Raw genomic sequence first — 13,483 nt, 5'->3', positions numbered from 1 at the left:
AAGCCAGATGTTTACTGTATTAATTGGAACATCTAAATCCTTTCTTTAACCTCTCCAGTGCTTGATCAGTTTTCTGCTGTCTCATAAAAACCTCATTTACACTATTCATTTGACTCTTAACTTTGACTTGTCTTGTTGAGGTGATTAACTTTTTACATGCATGTACCATATCTTCACATTTAAGTTGGTGGTTCCTAATGTGTTTCACAGCCAAAGATATGAGGCAGGAATGATTTTCATAAAGTTATTTGTTCAACTTAAAGGACCATATTTTGTTATGAGATTATCTCTTTCTTGCTTTTTTTATGTTAAAATACAATTTGTTTTAAATGCACTCAATGGCCAAAATAAAGCAGCAAATTTGTCACATTGCCAAATTTTCTTAAACCTATAGTTTGTAAAATGTATGAGACTTTATTTATTTTTATTTTTTTAATGTTTATTTATTTTTGAGAGAGAGAGAGTGAGAAGGGGAGGGAGGGTCAGAGAGAGAGATAGAGAGAGAGAGCGCAGAGCCAGACATGGGGCTCAAACCCACAAACTGAGATAATGACCCAAGCAGAAATCAAGAGTCCACACTCAACTGACTGAGCCACCCAGGTGCCCCCATGTATGAGACTTTAAAACACTAATAGTCATATTACACCTCTCTTCATCCCAAACAGCTCCTGTCAGAGTACTTCACACACAGAGGAGGCTTGCCAAATGTCTTGAGTGGTATGATCATTTTATTATCTGTGAATTGTTCTGATTAGAAATCAAATCCCCAGTCTTCATTTCCTTTGTCCTATGTTCTGATAACTTAGAAAGTGATCAAAGGGTGTGCTACGTGATCCTGTAGTGTGAATCTTTTTCCCACCATAGGCACAAACTCAAATTTACTCAAATAAGTACATGTGCTCATAAGAGGAATGGGAGAGAAGGAGGAAAAGAGAGAGACAGAAAATTAAATAGCATGTAAGCATTTCACTTGATATTCCACTCAGTGAGCATATGTCCCAGAGTGAACACAAGGTGGAAAATGGGACTCTGCCTTTTCTTCTGGTGGATTCCCATGCCCCTCTCTTGGTGATCATCTTGCTGCAATTCTGAGGATTCTAGTTTTTAAAGATATTTATTACATATTATATGATACCTGAATTCAGTGCAATTACTTCATTTGGGACTCAACCAAAAAAGAAAAAAAAATCTATCTGTTCCAAAGCTAGAGGGAAAAATTGGCTGTACTGGATTTACTGAGAGATAGTATATCACTTTCCAACTTGGCACCTTCCTAAGGGATTTTCAAGGGCAAGTTTGCCTATACTCAACTTCTGCCTTAACCTGCTGACTCTAAACATTATTCCCACTTAAGATGCCACTCTAACTGCATGTCACTCCACTCTACCCTGGGATGGCTCTTTCTGACTTTGACATTTAATGTATTTTATATAAGCTGTTCTCTGCTCATAACTGGTGATTCAAAACATCATAATCACCTGCCACCATTTTAAGACTTTTAGAGGCACTATTATAGATAATAAACGTACAAAGAAAATCACAAAAAAAAGGCGGGGGTGGGTGGGGAGGAAGCTTTAGTATAAAGGTCACGTGCACACATTCCCAGAGGGGACACTCAGGTTAAGGAAACAAGTGGAGAATCCTGGATTTAAGACAATGTGAGAGAAAGAAGAGGCTGGGCGGGAGTTGCAGAATAGTAGGGGATACTCAGCCCCAACCTACTGTTTTCAAGGCAGGAGTGTGGGCTCATTGTTGCCAAATATTCTTTTTTTTATTTTTAAGAGAAGCTGAAAATCTGGATTTATATAGAAAAGGCTATGAAGGAACTTAAAAAAAAAAGAGAATCCTCTTGGTCAAGAGCACAAAGCCTAACAAACAAGATCGACAGGTCTGATGTAACACAGTGATCATCTATTTCCAATCTCTGCACAGCCGTGTCTTTATCATAAGTAAGTAACTTTTTTTTAAGTAAAAATACAACCATCTGAACCCATCCAATGCTTAATTAACATTCTGCAAATTGCATGATGTGTGGTTTTCTTTCTATGGGGCAATTATGGAATTTTGCTTAATCAGAACAAAATGATAATTTTTAGTTTTCTTGAAAAAAAGTATTTAATACCTCCCAACATAGAAGGACATTATAGCATGATGCCACGTCTGTGCCTAAAGCTCTTTCTTTTGATTAATGAGAAATGCTTCCAGTCATTGTTTACTGAGAAGTTAAAACATAAAATTAATTAGTTTCCTACCCCTGTAAGACAAGTTGGATTTATTCTTCACGGGTTCACAGTACTAGATTATCATCATACACAACCATAAACACAACTTGATGGTTTCTCTATCTTCAAAAAAAATTCTGTAGCCCCCAAATCAAGCCTTCAATATGAATCAAGGAATTCTCATCATAGGATGTATTTCTGACAGGGTAAGTCAGTACTCTAACATATATAGTTGTTGGCAGAGAATTGTCTGACTTTGTGATATACACAGCATCCGAAGTACATAGCTTGGAGGTTCAACTCTTACATCATTACTCCATACATACCAAACCTCTTTGCTCATTTCTGTAATCATTCACAGAGCACAGAAACCATCAGAGGGGAATAAGTCCAGGAAGGCAAATCGTGCTTCTTTTGGCTATAAGGGATATAGTGCTCAGTAGAGTGGAATTACTTTTCCAGCAAAATAAATCAGAGGGCTTCCAAAATTTTTTAAACCTCAAATCATGAGTGATGTTTACATTTCTTGTTGGTCTCTAGTTTTACATCCAACATATGGTGAGCAAAATATATCCAAATCCATTCCAGAAATAAAGGCAAAGCTGTCTTACAGTTTGATGTGCCCCAAGTCATCTGGTACCAGAGATTGTAAATCTGCCTTTTGTTGTATCATTCTTTCTGGTGAGCATATTTTAAAACTGCATACAAAATAGATCAATTAAAACTATCACTTGTGTAATTATTGTCTAATAATGTAAACTGGCTATTGTACAATGAACGTGAAAGCTAATATGGGTTTAAATATAGGAAACTTCTCTTACAGAACTGGAATGAACTCTCATCTTATAGATGAAGGAATAAATGACTTAGCATTAATCAAGCTGGGGCAACTCAATGGGTAGCAGAAAACATCCACCTATCTCTGCTCTGCCAAAATAATGCAGGAGAAATGGTCTATTTTGGTTTAAATATAAAATGCAGGGGAATTGACTGTTATTGACTGATCACAAGTTTCAAGATGATTGTTAACTCTGTTAAGTGTCAAGGTCATGAGAAGAGTGATGTACACATACATGTTCAGTAACTTTATAGGAAACACTCTCTAAACCCAATCTTTTTAAAAATGTTTTAATGTTTATTCATTTTTGAGAGAGAGAAATAGAGAGAGAAAATTCACATGAATGGGGGAGAGGCAGAGAGAGAGAGAGGGAGACAGAGAATCTGAAGCAGTTTCCAGGCTCTGAGCTGACAGCACAGAGCCCAATGCGGGGCTTGAACTTATGAAGCATGAACCGGGAGATCATGAGCTGAGTCAAAGTCGGATGCTTAACCAACCGAGCTGCCCAGGTGCCCCTCCATCCCCAATCTTTAGGAGCAGCCTTCTCTAACAAAGAAATGCTCTCTCTATATATATCTGTTCTATATTATACCTATTTTATTTTTTAAAAGATTTTCAAATGATTATAGCTTAACGCAAGAGCTATTTGAACAAATTCCTACGTTTAAAAATTTTTTTTAACATTTATTCATTTTTTGAGAGACAGAGAGACAGAGCATGAGTGGGGAAGGGCAGAGAGAGAGACACAGAATCCAAAACAGGCTTCAGGCTCTGAGATGTCAGCATAGAGCCCAACGCGGGGCTGGAACTCACAAACTGCAAGATCATGACCTCAGCTAAAGTCGTATGCTCAACCAACTCACCCAGGTGCCCCACAAATTCCTACATTTTAATTACACAAGTTCAGAGTTCTATGTTGTATTATTCTTTTATGATCTTCAGAGATATATGGTGCTGGTGGGTTTCAAAGGTACAGACTAATCGTCACAGTTGGGATGCCGTGTGCCATCCAAAGATCATGAAATTAATGAGGTCAACTTTAAAGGGGCCAAATTTTCTTGAACTGGTTTGATTTGAGCAAAAGGGACTCGTTTTCATGAAGTCTTAAAACATTTTTATTAGAGCTATTTAATTTTACGACACTGGTCCAAAGAGTTTTCTAAAAGTCAGGGGAAATCTCCTATATTTATCTATATTTCACTCTCTCCCTCTCTCTCTCTTCTATTCTCTTTACTTTGAAATTTAGGATCTCACTTATTTATAATTTGCCGACAATCGCTTTCCTATTAGAACACTCAGATCTGAAGGGTATTTAAAGATGTAGGGTGCATTTTGAATCTTAAAATCAGCATGAAAACCAATGTAAACTTTGTGTACATCTCTATAGTTTCATCAGCTTCCAAAACCTATTTTAGAAGCTCCTTCTAAGTGCATATAAAATTTTCACCTCTCAGTATTAAACAACAACAACAAAGAACTATTATTTCTGACTTAGGTATCAAGTGACATGGTTTTTAAGTTAATCTTCACGCACTGGAAGAGAAGATAACTTAAGTTCTGTTATTTATTAATGTTGAGTTAGTCCCCCACGGAGGTCTAATGAAATGATTAATTAGAACGCCATTTGAAACAGTATAAAGGCACATACGTTTGATACAAATATCTTTATTGCTACTAAAATAGTGATAAGAGAAACGTACACCATCCTAATTATGGCATTTTACTTGCTTCTTTTCCTTGCTGGTCATGATTCTACTGTTAAAATCGATAAAAAGTGTTTGGGCACCTACTGTATTTCTGGGCCTGGGAAATTAAGTAGATGACATTGTTCTTACCCTGAGGTAACCTAAAATCTAGTTGGCAAGCTACAACACACACACACACACACACACACAAACGCGCGCGCGCGGGCGCACACACACACACACACACACACACACACACACACACTTTTAAAAAATCACATTTGTCCTCAGGTCACCCTGGCCAGACATGTTTCAGACATTATAACCCACTATTTTAGGCAGTGAAATAGACCCTTCCACTCTGTCTACAGAAGCTGTAGGTAGATCTGTACATATCATGATCTGGAAAAAGGACAGACGAGGGCAGGACAGATGTGGAGGGTCTTTGACACTAGATTTATCTACAGAGAGACACACAGACCTATGGAGGTGGATGCAGATAGAGGTAGAGATACAGATGTATTCGTGTATATATATTTACCTGGCATATATCAGATCTTCCACTACTTGCAAACTCTGAACACATGCATGTTGGAAATGTGGACCTTGAATTGAGTAAATTAAAAATCTCTCATCTCCCAGAGTGGAACAGAAATATTTGGGGGAAGAATAAAAAATAAGAAAATAAACCACTGCCTGCCACCCCTCCCAAAATCACTATTAATGCCTGCAATTAAAAATTATGATTAAGGGCCTCCTGGGTGGTTCAGTTATTTATACATCTGACTTTGGCCCCGGTTCATGAGTTCAAGCCCCGCTTTGGGTTCTGTGCTGACAGCTTGGAGCCTGGAGCCTCCTTCAGATTTCGTGTCTCAGTCTCTCTCTCTGCCCCTCCCCCACTCATACTGTCTCTCTCTCTTTCTCTCTCTCAAAAATGAATAAACATTAAAAAAATTTTAACACTATTAATATAATATCTTGTATTGCATGGGAGAAACACTGCATCACCTGAGGAATAGAATATTTTTAATCAACTAACTGGGGAAAATGTCACCAGTCATAGCTTTATGGTTAGGCTTGATGTTTGGTAGACGTCATGAAGTATGCAGTAGTACGTGCATATATACTGTGGTGGTGGGAGAGGGGGACTTACATTCCAGAAAGAGGAAATGTGCCATCAAAGGTACTAGACCCATACAAACCATTTTAAGAGGGCAATGAGAAGATTGCTTGGCTGTATCAGGGAGTCTTGAGCTAGAGCCAAGCTAAGAAATGTGGATTTTTCATTGGTATTTAATTAGGAATGTTGGAAGTCTTTTGTATGAGAGAATAGTAGGCACAAAGGATAATCCTTATATGTCCATTCTTTCAGTGTTATAAAAGATAGATTAGGCGGATAGGGACCAAACTTTCACTTGCAGTAGATTAAACATAGGGTGTTTAGAAACTGAACCAGAATGGTAGAAATAGAAATAGGAAGAAGAGGACTAGGAGGGGTGTTTGGTTTTAAAGGCACTTGATAGCTGGATAGATAGTATGAGGCTAAGGAAAAAACAAAGATGTCATGACTTAAAGGCTAGATGCCAGACAGAGTGCTCTACCACTTATTACTTTATTCACAAAATGTATTCTTTTAACAAATATTTATTGAGGGTATACTATTTGCCATACACTGTGCAAGTCCATGGGGATTCAATGGAGTTTGTAAACTTCAGAGGAAGATAGATAGCCAGATATTAAATAAACAACATATAAGTATATTAATTACATGTATGTACAGAATATTCTAAATGTATGAACATATATACATATAATATATATTATTTAATATGTATTAAATGTATGTGTATTATATTATACATATCATTTTATATTTACATATACACCCTTACTCTTGAGGTGAAGATTGACATTAATCCAATAACCAATATATTAATTATAATCAAATTAACAAATACATAATTATGAACTCTGACAGGGCTATAAAGGGAAACAGGGGCAGCTATGAGTTCATGCAACAAGAGTACCTGGGTGACTTGGGATGATCCGAGGATGTTTCTCTGAGAGAGTGATGTTAACTCAGCAAATGATAGAAAGAGTCTTCCTGGGAGAGGGAACAGTGTGGACCTAGGTCTGGGAAGGAAATCATGAGTTCATTCCTGGAAAAATTGAGTTTGATGTACTTTTGAGACATCCAATTGGAAATGCTGAATCGGAAAATAGAAAATATGTGTCTGACGCCGAGAGGAGCAGTCTAGGCTGCAGATCTAAATGTAGAAGTCCCCAGCAAACAGATGAGTCATAGTTATGGATGATATCCACTAGAAAGAGAGTTTACAGTGACAGACTTAACAGAGCTGCAAGCAACCCTTGGAAATCTTCAGTATTCAGAAGTTGAGTAGTCTCCTGCTGGCACAGGAGACTAACAAGTTGAATGCCAGAAGAAAAATTGAGGAGGTTGTGCTATGAGAAAATTAAGAAGAGGACTGTTTCTTGCTGGGAGCAGTTAACAATATTGAAGGTTGCTTAGTGGGCACATAGGTTGAAGCCTAAAAAAAAACACCTCCTAGTGGATTTAGTTATGGAAAGGATACTGGTGGCCTTGATGAGAGTAGTATAGGAAGAGGGGGAGGAATAAAATCCAAATTATTGTCAGATAAGAATTGAGTGGGAGGTGAGGAACTAGAATGTTGCTTTAGCCAGAACCATCTGAAACATTTGGCAGTTAACAGACTTTAATAAACTTCCTTTTTGAAAAGAAGAATGAGTATTGTTGTTGTTCTCATTAGTTTGATGTGTGCATGTCTGTGTGTGTGTGTGGTTTTTAAGGAAACTGATAAATCAGTTTTAACCTACTTGAGCTTGGCAGAAACTTAAAATGAAGTTTTAAATGACAGAAACTTAAAATGATAAATTGCAAGCACCTACACAGAAAAAGCTCAGGAGAGGGTGTGAGGATGGAGAAGTGGACAAGGTAGCCATCTTAGAGATGAGGAGGGTTTCTATTGGCTTCGAGGGAAAGAGAGCACAGGGAAGAGCTAAAACCCAGGACTGGTCTTGATGAAATCTGCTTGGAGGAAAAAGAGCTAGAGCAGAAGCTGGAATCTAGAAATGAAGACAAAGAGGGGCACCTGAGTGGCTCAGTCAGTTAAGCATCCAATTTCAGCTCAGGTCATGATCTCATGGTTTGTGGGATTGAGCCCCAGGTCAGGCTCTGTGCTGACAGCTAGGAGCCTGGAGCCTGCTTCGGATTCTGTGTCTCCCTCTCTCTCTTCTCCTCCCCCACTCACACTCTGTCTCTCTCTTTCTCAAAAATAAATAAACATTTTTTAAAAAGTTTAGAAATGAAGACCAAAAAAAAGCAGTCCATGAAGGAGACAGAATAATGAGTTTAAAAAACAAGGAGTGATGACTTCCAAAGCAACATGTACAACTTTTAGATTGTGCTATCTTCAGTTACCATCAGTCGGTAGCTATTTATTCAAATTAAATAAAAGATTCTCTTATGTGAATGTTTTAAAAATGTGGAAGACACATTTTCCTGCTGTCTTATCCAGGGTGGTTTTGAAAAACAAAAATCAAGATAAAAGTGAAACATCAAGCAATGTTGAAAAGACAGAGAGTAAAATATTATTCCAATTCTCCCCTGACAGAAATAATCATCATTAACTTTAGTTAAAATTAATTTCAGCCTTGGGGCACCTGGGTGGCTCAGTCGGTTAAGCGTCTGAATTCAGTTCAGGTCGTGATCTCATGGTTTGTGAGTTTGAGCCCCACATCAGCTCTGTGCTGACAGCTCGGAGCCTGGAGCCTGCTTTGGATTTGTGTCCCTCTCTCTCTCTCTCTAACTTTCCCCCACTTGTACTCTATCTATCTCTCAAAGATAAATAAACATTAAAAAAATTTTTTTAATTAATTTCAGCCTTCTCTTTATGTCCTTACACGGATGGGAGATAATAAATACGGATATACAGAATTAGAACTGGATTCCAGAGAATTTTTATCTAAAGATTCCTATATGCCTGGATTCTTAGGCAACTAGATATAGATATAAGGCTTTTAGTAACAATTTTAGAATAATGGAATTGTATCATACGAACTGAATACAAATATGTAATTAAATTTTTATTTTAATTTAAAATAGGAAAAAGTTAAGTGGAAATAAAATGCTACAATTTACATAAATATTTCTTCAGCAGGGAGATATTAGTTCCTTAAATAGCTTATTTATTTAATGAAAATGGTTAAAAGGTTGTAATCCTGTGCTTTTAATTACAAGTTTCAAATATATACAAATTCACTGAATGCCCATAGTCATAGATGAATATATTAGTCTTGGACTTTTTCCCATTTACTTTCCTAAATCTTCCATGATTTTTCTTTACTTTTTTCCATTATATACTAGATACCATTTAAATTCCATCCTTTAGCTAAAAGTCCTACTCTAGTTATAATTTTATATTTTAACAGATTCAGAGCTTATTGGGGTTTTTTTTACATTGTTTTAGCATTTGTCCAGGTTCATTTTTGATTCATCTTCTGGTTGGCAAGATCCAGCCAGAAATGAAACAATTTCTTTCATTTTTGTTGCATTCAAGTTCTTCCACATATGAGATGGTCTGTCTATTGCCTTTTATAATTAAAGGACAGCTGGACTGGGTATAAAATCTTGGGCCACAGTATCTTTCTCTCAAAACTTTTATCATCATATATATTGTCTTCTGGCCTTGAGTTCTCTTATAAAAGTTTGAAGGCAGTCTGGTTGTTAATCTATTTTCTTCCAGGTTGTTTATATGATGATTTATTTGATTTTGAAATTTAGCGATTTTACCAAGTTTGGCACCGATAACTCTGTATCATCTTTTCCTACAACACAAATGCCTTTTTGAGTTGTAAATAAAAGTCTTTTTTTTCCCAGGGGCATTTTATTAATATATATTCAAATGCTTTTTTTCATCGTTCCACCCGTTTTCTTCAGAAATACTAAATATGCATGAGTGAGATCTCTTGCATTTTTTGTCATCTCGTTGATTACTGTTTTTGTGTCTTTGTTATTTTCCATTTAATATTGTCTGTTTTTCCCATTTAATTTTGTCTGTTTTTCCCATTCTACTCACCATATCATTGTGCTTTCAATCACTTTTATCATATTTCAAATTGCCTTATTATATGGTTTTATTTCCAGTATGTTTCATTTATTCCTTCTGTTTCTTTTCTGAAGACTAACAGCTTGCTTTTAACTTTCTTCTATTATACAGAGTCTCTTGTTCAGGCCCTTAAATTTCTCTTTTGACTTCTTTGAAATTAGAAGAAACTATTTATTTAAATTCTTCCTTTGCATTTTTAGGCAAGAATTCTTATGACACACATTTAATTTACTACCATTTGTTTATGTCTTTTTCCTCCAGTTAGTCCCAAAGTTTATCTGTTGGTTTCTAAGTCTTACTCAAGTTTGAATGAAGCTAGCTAGCTACCTGCTGGAAATAATGTATAGGACTGGAGAGAAGGAGCTGTAAACCAGGGAGGTCCAGAGACTAGACTGAATGAAACTTATAGTCTTAAACATTCTCACACCAAATCTTTCTTTTCCTTTGTCCTGAGTGCATGACTCATTTCTGTGCGTAAGTAGTAATTGTGACTCACAGAAAATCCTTTTATGTCAGCTGTTGCCTGTGCTGCTGCTTCCTCACCTCTGGCACACTCGCAAAGGGCGCGAGGCTGGAGTCCATAGTAATAGTGAGTGCCCGTTTGGTTTCTACCTCAGCGCCACCTCCCCTGCCATTCTGTGCTATTAAACTTATATTCCACAGGGAGCTTCTGTAGTTTTCTGCAGCCACTATACCCCCTGGATGTTGTCATCTTTAATCACAGAACCATTGGATATGCCTTGCGGATTGTAACATTTACTTTTGGAAAAATCGATACCCATTCATGTTCAGAAAGGCATGTGTTGTCTCTCAGTATTCTGCACTCTTTTGGCCCAGATTTTACATCATTGGTAGGTGTACCATCAGTTTGTTGTTTGAAATTTTAGCCATTTCTTTGTTTCATTTTAGCTAGGAGGTGCTTTTGTTTGTTTGTTTGTTTAATTTCCAGTAATTGTTTTTTATGGATTTGAGAAAGAAGAAACTTCACCATCCAAAGTAACTCTGCCATCTGAAACCTGAAGTTGGTGTGCATTAATTTAAAAATGCTGGGACAGGGGTGTCTGGGTGATCAGCAGTTGAAATGTGGGACTCCCAATTTTAGCTCAGGTCATGATTTCACAGTTTGTGTGTTCTAGCCCTGCATCAGACTCTGTACTGACAGCACGGATCTGGCTTGGGATTCTTCCTCTCTCTCTGCCCTTCCCCCACTTGTTCTCTATCTGTCTCTCAAAATTAATAAAAATAAGCTTTCAAAAATAGTGTTCGGATTATGCACTTTGATAGTTGTGCAAAGAGTGTATTATTGTGATTTTTTTGAAGAACTCAATAGTTTCAAAAAACTACAAATCCAGAAAAGGAAACTTTTCCTATGTAACTGGGACCTGTAAGGTACATGTAGAATAGCAAAGAGATAGATAGGCTTGAACGTAGAGGGAAAAAGTTATCCTGGCACCATTAAAACTAAAAGAATTTCAGGTGGATTATTTCTAACATGATACCTATGGACATTTAAGGTCGTGTACCCTCTCGTCTACTTGATTTTAAGTGCTTGCCCTAACACTATCTAGTTCTTCTTATAAGGAGAAAAAAGTTTCTACCTGAAAGATTTTATCCCTTACAACCCATTCTCTCCCCAAACCTGACCCTGCAGTGAAGTCAAAATGACAAATTTGTGACATCATCATAATTTTTTTCTTCTCCAGGAACAAACTGTGAAGCCATTAACACAGAATGGTGACTTCACTGTAGGATCAAACAGAGCAGCTGGCTAGAGAGGAAAAAGGGAGCATTCTTATTCAAACACACATACATCTTCAATAATAACCAGGGAAATTCAGAAAATTCTGTCAAAGTAAATTGCATTTTGTATAAATGCCATCTCCTTTCAAGTTTGCCCCAGCACGATCATCCTTCTTTATTTAGTGGTGTTGCCCTTTTCTCCTTAGAGACCTTTAACAAAATCTCCTTTTATATCTCATGTACCATTAAAATGACTTAAATGAGTAGGAATGGGGCATGCCTGACATTTATTTTTAATTATTTACATAAATAAAGAGGTGTTCTTATTTTATATCTACTGCTGTTCCAAAAATATTCTTTACAAGTGGATTTAATGCTCATGTTAGTATAAAGCACTAAACAGGTGATATCTATTCCGTAGTTAGTTCACCAGACCAACAGTGTATGTTTTGATCCGAAAGAAACCCTATGTGTTGATAATGACACTTCAGTAATTCTTGTTCATATCTCTATTCAGATCTATAAACAGTAAGGGTATAAGGTATAATGTCTATTCTCTGCACTTGAGAGACAAGGTTAATACACATGACATATTAAACAATCACACAAGGAAATATGAATAATGTTAAATGAGCAATGCAGACCACATGCCCAGGAGCTCAGAGGACAATGTCATGACTGTGAAGACTATGGAAACTGAGTCTAGGCTCTGGAGTTGGACCATTCCAGGCTCAGACCTGAGCTCTGTAATTAACTGTTAAGTGACTTCACTTCTCAAAGCTGTGATGTCCTCAGTTATAGAAGAAGAAGAAGTGATATCTATTTTACACGGTGGTTGTTATCTATGGAAAGCACATAGCAAAGTGCATGGCATAGTGAAAACCTTCAATAAACATAAACAAATACGGGCTGCCATTTTCAGATGGAACTGATGACATCAGACTTCAGAATTTTAAGTAAGAACAAGATTTAGAAGACAAACATCTAAGAAGAGAAAACTATCTTGACAATCCTTGAAAGAGAATTATTGAAGGAATGTACACAATCTATTTGGAGAGTAATGGAACTTAGGGTTCACAGAAAGGAGAAAAGAAAGGCTTAAAGAAGCAAGCTGGGGTCAAATTGTGGAGAACATTAAATTCAGACCACATTTAGAATAGATTCTACATTATTCATTCAACAATTGAAAACTACTACTTATCAGTGACCTAATAACTGAGGATATAGTAATAAGTTGGATAAAGTCTCTATCTTTGTTGAGCTTATTTTACCAAGCAAAGATATTGAAGGCTCTGAATGAGGACATAATGTAATACAATTTATATTTTAGAAATATTAATTAGATGGTCATAATCAGAAGAAATGAAAGAATAAAGGGATTACAGTTTTCTTGTGGAATGCCATTACAATGACTCACAAATGATAGGAAGAGACTCTGGATTAGACTAGAAGCAGTGAGGCTGGAAAGAAAGATTTGACAAAGATCACAAAGGAAAAAAATCATAAGAATCAGGGATTCATTGAATATAAAAATGCTGACGTTCAGATTTAATCCTGTTACTTTAAATGCAGTGAAACCTTCAAGTGAAAATTCAGCAGATACATTCCATGGGAGGTTTGTGATTTTCTTTCGTTCTTTCTCGGAAGCTATTTTCTTACTAACGATGGTTAGAGATGTGAATGGATAAAATAGTGAAAGTAGATGTAAAGAGGTAAGTAGAAAAGGTGGAGAAAACTATCACATCCTTAGATCTTCTAGAGAAGGAAGGAAATAAAGCCAAACAGGAAACAGAAAAGAAGTAAGAATACATACTTCAAAACATAGTTTTGTCATAGGTGTCAGGGAAAAGT

Source organism: Panthera onca, chromosome C1 (genome assembly GCF_046562875.1).
Source record: "Panthera onca isolate mPanOnc1 chromosome C1, mPanOnc1 haplotype 2, whole genome shotgun sequence".
NCBI classification, from domain to species: domain Eukaryota; kingdom Metazoa; phylum Chordata; class Mammalia; order Carnivora; family Felidae; genus Panthera; species Panthera onca.
This window is presented reverse-complemented; position numbering follows the sequence as displayed.